General features: G+C 40.2%; 1 protein-coding gene across 4 annotated transcripts in view; it reads right to left on the minus strand.

Moving 5' to 3' along the window:
• The window catches only part of FOXN2 (forkhead box N2), a 118,957-nt gene that overhangs the window by 91,153 nt on the left and 16,698 nt on the right, over positions 1–11,106 (minus strand). Inside the window, exon 4 of one of the 4 annotated variants that reach the window (XM_032769109.2) lies at positions 4,305–4,345. The exons of the other annotated variants lie outside the window; for them this stretch is intronic. The gene's annotated coding sequence lies outside the window, so the exon portion shown is untranslated. The remainder of the gene's footprint in view (positions 1–4,304; positions 4,346–11,106) is intronic. 4 annotated transcript variants of the gene reach the window in all.

The raw sequence follows: 11,106 nt of genomic DNA on the forward strand, positions 1-11,106 counted from the left end.
CGAAAATCCATCAAAATATCTCATGTGTGAAGCACAAGCTATGTGGGGACGACAAATGTCTGAATGCAGAAATGGGGACGAGCTAGTCCAGTTATATTTCGCCTGAGTACGAGATACGGCTCATAGTAATGATGTACGCTGCCGCCTGGGATGAGACGGCTGGCCAATATGTGTATATAGCATTCGGTTTGCACCGGCAGTTCCTGGCACGCTTCTAGAGACCATGTATGTGGACTTGGAGGCCCAGGGTGGTGGAAACTGAGGAGGAGCTAAGGCGAGGCAACAGACGGTATGTTGAATGAACTTTCCAGGACACTGTAGAAATTGTCACCACCTCCGAACAGAACAGCCCCTGTGCTGTAATGAAGGAGAAGAAATGCCCTTAGAGAAGCAGAGCAGAATTTCAACAGTGGAGCAGAGGGGGTATAATTCACTTAACCACGAATGCGAGATGGGACTCGTGGGGAGAATGATCTCTCTCTCACTTAATCCACGATATAGGGTTGCGTGAGAGAGTGGTTGCTTTACTCTGTTTCATCGCTATCTGAGAAACACCGTTTACCATTAATACGATTCCTTTGTGAACTGCAGAGACGGGGAGGGATACTCCTAGTTGCTGAAGGTGAGACATAAGGGACAAGAGTGTTAGGCACTATCTCGTGTGAGATTGAAAATGATCATCTATATACACAAGTAGAGTTAGAGCATTAGGGCTTTTAAGTAGTTGATTTGATGGCACTTACATATAATGAGATCTTTTTGGCAATGTCCTGGTTGAGACTCAGCTCTGGAATATCATGTACTAGTATTGCATGGTATAGACTATTGTATCTATTTAGGTATGTTAATCTATACGCCTGTTGGGTTGGCATGGGCGAGATGTGAGCCAGGGGTGGATACCGTGTTGCATCCAGATGCTTAACTTATTGTGTTTAATTACTAAAAAGATAGCAATCTATTAATAAAGATTTGTGGGCAAGAGGTCCATGGAGAATTGTCCTGGCAAGGCCGAAATTATCAGTTTTGCATCAAAGAAAGTGGTGTATCTGATATATATAAGACCTTCTTTAGTGTTCTATGCTCTGCTCTAGATAGTAATATCGTATAATCAGTCTCTCATATATTGTCGCATGGATCTCTATCTGTATTGTATTATGTTCGTATATAGGAGCTTCAGAGTGTCAATGCCCTGGATATGAGTAATGAGGGATGGAGCACAAGGAATAAGTATCACAATCTTACTCTTTATATGTGTATATGTGGTATATCTTCTCTCATCTATGAGAGATTTAAAAATGGTATAGTGTGATGCTAGGTCACATTCCAGAGAAGAGAGGATATAGGGTGTCCATCCTGAAAACCAAACTGGAACCAGAAACTGCTGCACTAAACGTTAAAAGGTTGTAGAGGCAGAGAAGGGGGAAAAGCCAACTGCTGGCAGAGGAGCATGTGGATTGGACAGAGACTTCTATCTTAGGGGACAGTCCCTAATGATGAGAATCTCCAGGTTATAGTCCAGAGAATAGAGGAACGGAAGAAAGGATAATGTAAAGGGCCAGATCAGATGATAAACAGTCAATAAAAAAGATTCTGACACATCAAAAAGGGCAGACAATAACAGATGGACAAGTTTTTAAAGTGCTTGTACACAAAGTTGCTAGAAGTCTAAATAATGGATGACTATGAAGGTCACTTGTGATACAAGGAGTGTGTCAAGTAATAATTCCACTCTGAACCTTAGCGTCCAAACAAGATGGGTACCCAGCTTGAATTCCTCTTAAGCTCAATTACCAGCCTTATGTACTTGCTGTACCGCGACCTTAGCAGGATTTCAGACGGTACATCACTGAACCACGAACCAGATTTGCGCTACACCTGGCCGAAAGAACTGCCGGTAACCCCAAGACCCAGATCCTCTGGATCTTAACAACAAGGAAAGTAAACACCTTTCCCCCACTTCCGTTGCCTTCCCAGGCTCCCCTCCCTGGTACGGTCAAGATACAGTGATTCAATCTGCGCACAATACTCTGAATTCAAACTAACGATAGCACAGAACACAGATGAAAAATCACTCTTTCCTCACTTCCTTCTTCGCCCCCTCCCATTTTGCTACTCCCTAGAGAGAGAAGTAATCCTAACACAACAGAGAAAAATTAACCTTCCCCCACCCAGAATTCCCGGTGGATCCAGACCCCAATCTCTTGGTTCTTAACAAGAAAAGCTTTTAATTACAGAGAGAAAAATACAGTAAAAATTATCTTTGTAAATTTAGAATGGATTAGGTACAGGGTCTTTCAGCTTAGACACTGGAGTACCCTTCCCAGCCAAGTGTACAAGTACACATTAAAATCTTTGCAAAATACAAATTTGAACTCCTTCCCAGACCAAATGCACTTGCAAATAAGAAAACAAACCATAAGCCTAAACTCAAGAGATCACTTGATCATTGCCTGTTAGGTCCACTCCCTCTGGGGCACCTAGCACTGGCCACTGTCGGTAGATAGGATACGGGGCTAGATGGACCTTTGGTCTGACCCGGTACGGCCGTTCTTATGTTCTTATGTTATGTTCTTAAAACACTAATTACATATAGTAAAACTACATTAAATGAATAGCTGAGTGCTTGACTTACAACCTTAAAGTTAATAAGTCCCAGAAATAAGGTTGTACAAGCAGCTTTGTTTCATCTCCCTTGTGATCATGCATTATAATAGTCTTAGCTAGTATCATACAGGAAGTCTGTGATACAGTCAGGGATAAACTCCATTCTATTGGATTCAATCCAGTGCCTGAAACACAAGGTATCCCTTTCATGCAATCCTCTGACTCATTCACTGTCCAATCTATGTACCAAATAATGCAGGGTCCTGATGAACAAGTAGTAAGTGATCATGTAATTAAGACCAGTATCATATTAAATAAGTACAAGAGTCGAATTTAAGGTTGCACAGACACATTGTGGTAATGGTCAGGTTTATAAAGTATATAAGATATTAGAGGAGGATAGCCAATGTCTCTTGTCTAATAGTGCTATAACTGAAGAAATCTATCTGGTGTCATCTTGTAATTACAGTTTCAGCAGAAACAGCGATTAACTAATGTAAGATCACATTACATACTAGAAGTGAAATTCTGGTAATGAGTGTACAGCCCAAGTGATCAAACCTTGTGTTCCAAGTAAAACAAGTGAGGCTCAGCAATGCAACTCTCAGTTCCAAATTAGAGTACCTTGTACATACTCAATGAGCAGCTGCTATTAAGGGACGGGGTGCCGGGCTGTGTACTTTATTTTTTGAGCAATGGATTTCTGGCTAAAAACCCCTCCCACAACACTCCTGCTGACAGATGTGCCAGGAAACTTGGCTATTCCACACACAAGGATGTGCAGAAATCCCCAGGCATGGCCTGGCAGAAGTGTGCCATTTCTGATACCTTTTGGGCCTCACACTCAAGTGAAAGACGGGAAGAGGGTTTCATCCTAAGAAATATTTTCATAACAGATGGTTTCTTGGACTTACAAATTATAATTAACTGAAGTGACGGAGGTGTTTAATGTTGTGGATTTCCACTGTTTGTTTATTAGGCAATTTATTGCTCCTACTTTCAAAGCATAAATCATATTTTTAAGTTTACACCTTCCCAGTGGGTCTGAGCAGGGAAGAGGGAAGGGGATTTTTTAGAGCCCTTCAATAATCAACTCAACACTTTAAATATTACAAGTTTGGGGTATTTTGGAGATTTCTTTGTTTTGTTTTTGTCAAACATACGTGTTTTGTTTCAATGGGATTTTACCCTAAAATCAGAATTATGTACCTAATAATTCCCAAAGTTTTAATTTATACACTAAACTTGATTTTTTTTCCAGAGGAAGATAGACAGGTTTTCTTCTGATCTTTATATTAACAAAGATAAGAGATAGTATTTCCTTTATGGAAGACTTCACATATAGAAACTATGAACCAAGTATCTTGAATGGCTTCTATTGTAAAGTGATACAATATGATTTTTCATTTCTGTTTTTCACACACTGAAGAAAAATAAACAGAACCACAAATAAATACAGAAGATGAGGGTGTTTTGTTTTTTTAAACTTTCATATACAAACCAAGGTCACCAAAAAAATAAAAATAAAAACACACACACAAAAAAAACCCACACAGTTTTAAGGGTGTTTTTTGTTGTCATTGTTCGGGGTTTGTTTGGTTTCTTTACATGTGGGTTCAGTTAGATACAGGTGCATTCAATATAGTGTTTGCTATTTTCAGAGTGGAGAACTGTACTGTTTATCCCCACTATAGAGTTACCTTTCACCAAATTGCAGGTATATCCAATACTGCTATATTTCCTGTAACATAAAAATTAATTTTCTTTAAGAAATATCCATGAAAACACAACTTTGTTACTTTAAATCAATTATTTTCTTTATTTAATGCACATGCTTGACTTTTATGAAACAACAACCCAGTCTGCCCGCATATTCATACAAGTAATGAATTCAATCACACTACGGTCATACATCAAGCCCCATCTAAACTATGAGCCTTATGCTTTGTTTAGTAATTTACTCTTAAAATGGATATATAAACTTCACCAAAAATCAGAACTCATCCACTTTGTACAGCCAGCTGTAAATGGCTACAACACGGGGTGCAAGACTATGGCAAATCAGGCCATACAACTACAAAGAAGTTACGGTTAACACTTTCTTAAGGCCATGTCTACACTGCAAAGTTTTGGTGGCAAAAGGCAGCTGTTGGCAGCAAAACAATGGAGGTGTACACACTACAATGCCACTTTTGGCAACAATATGAAACTATCTTGACGAAAAACATAGGACTTTTTCCACAAACCTTTTTTTGACAAAGTGCCAGCGTGGACACCATGCTTCATTTTATCACTTTAATTGGCCTTCAGAAGGTGTCCCACAATGTCCGTCCTGACTACTCTTGTCAGCAGTTCCAACTCCACTGCCCTGCAGCCAGGTAAACAGCCATAACCCTTCTCCCTTTAAATCCCTGGGAATTATTGAAATTCCACATCCTGTTTGCTTGCCTTGGAGAACTCACATTGCAACTTCTCAGCTGACAATGGTGGCTCCACGCAGCAGTCGCTCTCCCACTTGCACCACTGCAGAGCTGCTGGGTCTGCGTGGTATTTGGGGAGAGGAGGCTGCGTAGTCCCAACTGCGCTCCAGCCACAGGAATTTCGATGCATACGGGCAGGTTTTTCGAGGTTTGTGCAAAAAGGGCTATGACCGGACATGGTGCAGTACAGAGTAAAGATCAAGGAGCTGAGGCATGCATACCAGAAGGCAAGGGAGGCAAATCACTGTTCCAGTGCAGCTCCGAAGACATGCCATTTCTATAAGGAGTTGGAGCTATCCTCAGTGGTAACCCCACCTCCACCACCAAGAGCTCCATAGATACTTTGGCAGGGCTGGAGTTGGCAGAAAGTGGACCTAACCCAAAGGACGAAGTCACTGATAAAGAGGTGGAGATAGACGACTATGTGGAGCCCACAGCAGGGTTGCCTGGTGGTGTGTCCAGTCAGTAACTGTTCTCCACTCCAGGGGTGTCTAGCCAATCTCAGCAGTCGCACTCCAGTGAGCAAGAAGCAGGAGAGGAGACCCTGGTAAGTAGTTTTGCTATGTGTAGTGCAGAGGTGGGCTGAGGACACAGAAATGTACATGGCTGGCTGCGTTTCTTTGTGCTGGACATTTCCCTGTGCAGCTAACTAGTATGGCAGAACAGGGTGTTGATGCATACCAAGATTTCACGGGAATCCTCCAGAGAGATCTCTAGGAAACTTTTTCCTGGAGGTATTCGGCAACCCTCTGCTCAAAATCAGCAGCCAGGCAGTCTGCCTCATCAGTCCACCCCTGAGCAAACTTTTCACACTTACCTTCACAAATATTGCACAATGTACAACACACAGTTATGACCATGGGAATATTATCCTCATTGAGGTCTAACCTGCCATAAAAACATCACCAGCATGCCTTTACTCTGCCAAACGCACATTCCACGGTCATCATGCACCTACTCAGCCTGTTGTAGAAGCGCTCCTTACTGCTGTCTGGGTTTCCCAAGTAAGCTACATGAGCCATGGCATTAAGGGGTATGCCCAGGATAACTATGGGCATTTCAACATCCCCCACTGTAATCTTCTGGTCTGGAATAATAGTCCCTGCTTGCAGATTTCTGAACAGATTGGTGTTCCTGAAGATACACGCATCATGCATCCTTCCGAACCACCCCACGCTGATGTCAGTGAAATGCTTGTGGTTATCCAAAAGTGCCTGCAATACCATGGAGAAGTAACCCTTCCTATTGATGTACTCCATCGCAAGATGGTCCAGTGCCAATATTTAAATATGCATGCCATTTATCGCCTCTCCACGGCCAGAGAAGTCCATTTCTGCAAAGCCATCCACTATTTCATGCATATTGTGTAGAGCCACAGTCCTTCACAGCAGGATGCAATTAATGGCTCTGCACGCTTGTGTTAACGCGGCCCCAACGGTCGGCTTCCCGACTCCAAACTGATGCACAACCGACCGGTAGTAGTCTGGATTTGCCAGCTTTCACATTGCAATCACCACGCACATCTACACCGAGAGCAGCAACTCTCATTTGGGTGTTCTTGTGCCACAGGGCAGAGACGAGCTCCGCACACACTTCCAGGAAGGTGGCTTTCCTCATCAGAAAATTCTGTAACCACTGCTCATTCTCCCAGACCTGCATGATGACACGATACTACCCAGTGGTAGTTTTCTGAGCCAAAAAGCAATGGTCCACCATTTGCAGCTGTTTCATGAATGCCAAAAGTAATTGAATGTTGCTCCTATCCATGTCAGACAGCATGTTAGGCAACTGTGAATACAGTTAAGTTAGGAACTTCATGATGAACAGCACGGCCATTTGCGATGTGTTACTGACAACAAGCAGAGAATTGGACATTGAAAAATGTCACAAAGATGGAAGCACATGGAATGCTGGAATGGAAAGCAATGCATCATGGGGCATTAAACCCAGACCCATGATGTGCTGCAAACCACTCCACCTTCCCACAAGACCTAGCAGTAGAAGATGGCAAGCTGAACTGTGGGATAACTACTCACAGTGCACTGCTCTCACTGACGATGCTAGTGCCCCAAGCGCGGACACACTGTGCCGACAGAGGGAGCATAGTATTAACACACAATACTCATTTTCTTTTAGCAGTTTTTGATCACTGACAAAAGTTTTGCCGACAAAACTCTGCAGCGCAGACAAGGCTTAACATTTGTAGGATTTAAAAACAAAACAAAACAAAACAAAACTTATAGATTTGTGTTGACACATTTTCTTGACAGAGATGTAACTTGTCTATCTCTTTGCTATCCTTTTTAATATACAAAAGAACATTTACACCCAAGAGCAGGGTAACCTTTACTCATGTGAGTATGCCCACTTGTTCCCATGGAACTACTGATGTGAGTAAGGCCCCATGTATACTACTAATATAAATGAGTCAAGAGACTTGGTTACAATACAGCTGTCCCCTGAAAGTTAAAAATTCTAATGTATATCATCCAAGGCTTTAGCCTAATGAGGATAAAGTTCAGTCCCATATAGGCTAGAATTTAAACTATGTTGTAACTGTGTCAGAGGACAGCAGCGTTTTAACCATGCCCTGGACTCATTTATAGCTGAAGAGTGTATGAAGCCTAACTTACACCACTACTCCTAGGCATGGTCTATGCAGTTTCTTGGTGAGGGGGTGTGATTTTTTATTTTATGTTTTTACCTTAATAGATACATCAGTAAAAGCAGCAAAGAGTCCTGTGGCACCTTATAGACTAACAGACGTATTGGAGCATGAGCTTTTATGGGTGAATACCCACTTCATCGGATGCAAGATAAATCAGTATAACCCTTAGCATAGAAGCAATTACACCAGTTTAAGACATCTTTACACTATTATTGCTTATTCCCCTAAATTTATTGGTATAACTTGTCCACACAAAAGGTTGTAACTGCTTTAACTATCCTGGTTTCAAATAGCTGTCCTTAAAGCAGTAGAAAAACTGTGCGTAGACCAGCCCTTGTAGGAATAAGTGAAACTACTTACAAGCCCTATACTTGGAAATACATGCAAACAGCAGAGGACAAAACTCAATTAATATCTTCCTTCATCACAAATAGATAGTTTTGTCAAAAAAAGATTATCTCTGCCTAGCTATGTAAAACATTGTTTTTAAAAGCTGGAAAAGTTAAAACAATGCATTCACCTGACCAATGTATTTCAAGAGCCTGACACTAGGGTGGTGGTGTTATTCATTTAATTAATTTGATTTCCTTCTCCCCTCCCCTTTTCCTTTGTCTACACAATGTATTGTGCATCTCACAAGAGCTGCTGTTCAGATTGAGCTCAGATTTAAATCCCAAATGCACTGCAGAAGGCCTATATTTGATTACAGTGCTATATGATGTCATGTATCCAAGACAACTAAGGCATTATGGTCTCCTAGGGATAAAACTACCTCCTGGTAATAGATTTAGGCACCCCAGGCATGTGACTGATCCATTGTCTCCAAATGAAAAATGTATGCAGCTGCATTCTTCAGCAAAACACTTTACAAAAAACAAGAGGTCCAAATAATTGTTCTCATTGAACAGCATACAGAAACAAAACTGATATTTTCTTTTTAAATAAAAAGGCATACCAGGTACTTTAAAGACTGAGATATAATTTATTAAAATCAGTTTGTAATATGTTTTAGAAGTCAGACAAGGTGAGAGGCCTTGAATCTCTCCCTATTATTGAGCAAAACCTCTGCAACATTCATTTCTGACTCACGTATATGGGGAGGAACTCTTTCTTCCCACATTTTACTGGGTGTCATATAAAATAAAGGTTTTCAGCTATTCACTAAAATATTTTCAAATTTCTATCATTTTTAATGTCTCTTCCCAATCTTCTTCCACTCCTTGATGTAAAATTGAAACTGAGCACAAAATTGAAAGAGAACCAGTATCAAGAGGGATGCATGAAATGATTACAAAATTCTGCATCAGAAAGAAGAGAGGCCTTACAGGGACACAGGCAGCTCAAATTTAGCCCAAGATTTAGGTTTTGTAAGTTTATTTTTACAAAATCAAAATAAAATATAAATGTTTTCATGATTTAAAAGACAGAACAATAATGTCCATGGTATTTTAAATAAACATTCCCTGACAACATTTCTGCTGCAAACATTGGCCCAATCCTGTAATTTTTTATGTGCGGGTAAGTATCATAGCGAAGCAGCACACGAATTGCAGGATCAGGGCCATTTATTTTAAAACTGTCCCTAGCCTTATTCAAAACCTACTGAAGTCAACACGAGTTTGTTTTCCCACTCACTTCAATTAGTTTTGGATCAGGCTCCATGTGCATTAGAACCTGAAAATGTAACTGATTGGAATGAAAAGTGACATGGACTATCAGATTGAACAGTGAAACAAAAAAGGCAGAGTAAGCAAACACCATAAACAGCAAGCAATTAAAACTAAATTACTATAAAAGCAAATAATTTTGAGGTTTTTTAACACAGAAAAAGACATTTGAAAAGATACTACAGTAGTCACTTTTTATTAAATTACACATGTCCCATGGTAAATGAATAAAAACTAAAATATGGGAGTCATAAATATAGTTATGTAACTGTGCCACCTGAGCGCATTGCACTGAAAAAAAAAATAGTGTTAATTTCATTTCAAAGATATCCCTGTCATACACAGTTCTCCAGGATAGCCTCAAAACAATACTAAACATTCTTTTGTTGATATTTCAGCTGAAGTGTAGCAATAACAGTTGCCTAATGTTACAAAATGTAACACTATCTCTTTTGCTTACAGCTTGTAAGCCTTTTTAAACATAAAGATACCAGAACTCCACTTGAACCTTATCTGAAAACATGAAGCTCTAATTTTATCTGAAATGACCTTGAAGGGAGAATAATTTTTTTAAGTAGCACTTTAACAATATCAGAAAAAACTACGGTATTACAAATATAGCTTACTGAGATCAAAAAGCTTGTACAGATTTCCATTTTCAAATTCCTGCTACTCATGGATAATTTTTCTTCCTATCCTTTCTGGACTTCCTGTAGTTACATTTTTATCACAGCATTCCAAACACCTCTAGTTCCAAGGCAGGATATATGTTTGGATTTCTCTTTTACAAATTCTTTGAACTAAATTTTACACTTCATTCAGTTTCAGACTGCACTTTGAAAGTTGCATAAATAGAAAACAGCTAAAAACATAGAAAACAGCGCTTATATCACTACTATTGATACATCCTTAGACATATTTTGATTTAAGCTAGTATTTTTCCTAGCACACAGTGTTACTACCAATGTAAGTGTCAAGAATACTGTTTATCTGTCTAAAACTTTGCTCTATCACAGACTGATTTCTATGGCACACAATGGTAATGTAGCCATTGTCATGTTCTGGGGGTGCAATCTAGACTAGTAAATCATTGTGTCACTGCCTGCTCTGTAAGGTCGGGTGCCTTGAATGTTCTGCTGTTGTGGCTCTCAGCCTGGACACCAACAGCCAGCCAACTAACCAGTATGTCCCTTGTTACGAACAAACAAAAGAAGGAATACACTTCTAAGATTAAACCTTAATTTCAGACAGTTACAATCTTTGCCCAAGCAGGTTTCTCATCTACAATCAATTTCTGGAGATTTCAATCACCTTCGCTGAAGAATTCATTTCAAGAGCTCTGGCCTCTTCACTCCCTCAAGTGATGGATGCCAATACAGCATCTTCTCTTTCATTATATTATCTTCCAAAGCTCACTGTTTTGTCCCCAGACTCAAGATAATCTCATGCTCTTCTTTCTTTCCCCCTGGACATCCCATCTCCCTGCTGATTCATATGTAAATAGAAATTCCATTGTTTCAGGTCACTCTTTGCTTAATTTCACTGGAGACAGGTAGGCCACGTCTACACTACGGGATAATATTGATTTAGCTAAAATCGGTTTCTTAAAACTGATATTATAAAGTCGAGTGTGCGCATCCACACTAGGCACGTTAATTCGATGGTGTGCGTCCATGGTCCAAGGCTA

Source organism: Chelonoidis abingdonii, chromosome 3 (assembly GCF_003597395.2).
Source record: "Chelonoidis abingdonii isolate Lonesome George chromosome 3, CheloAbing_2.0, whole genome shotgun sequence".
In the NCBI taxonomy this organism is placed as follows: Eukaryota; Metazoa; Chordata; order Testudines; family Testudinidae; genus Chelonoidis; species Chelonoidis abingdonii.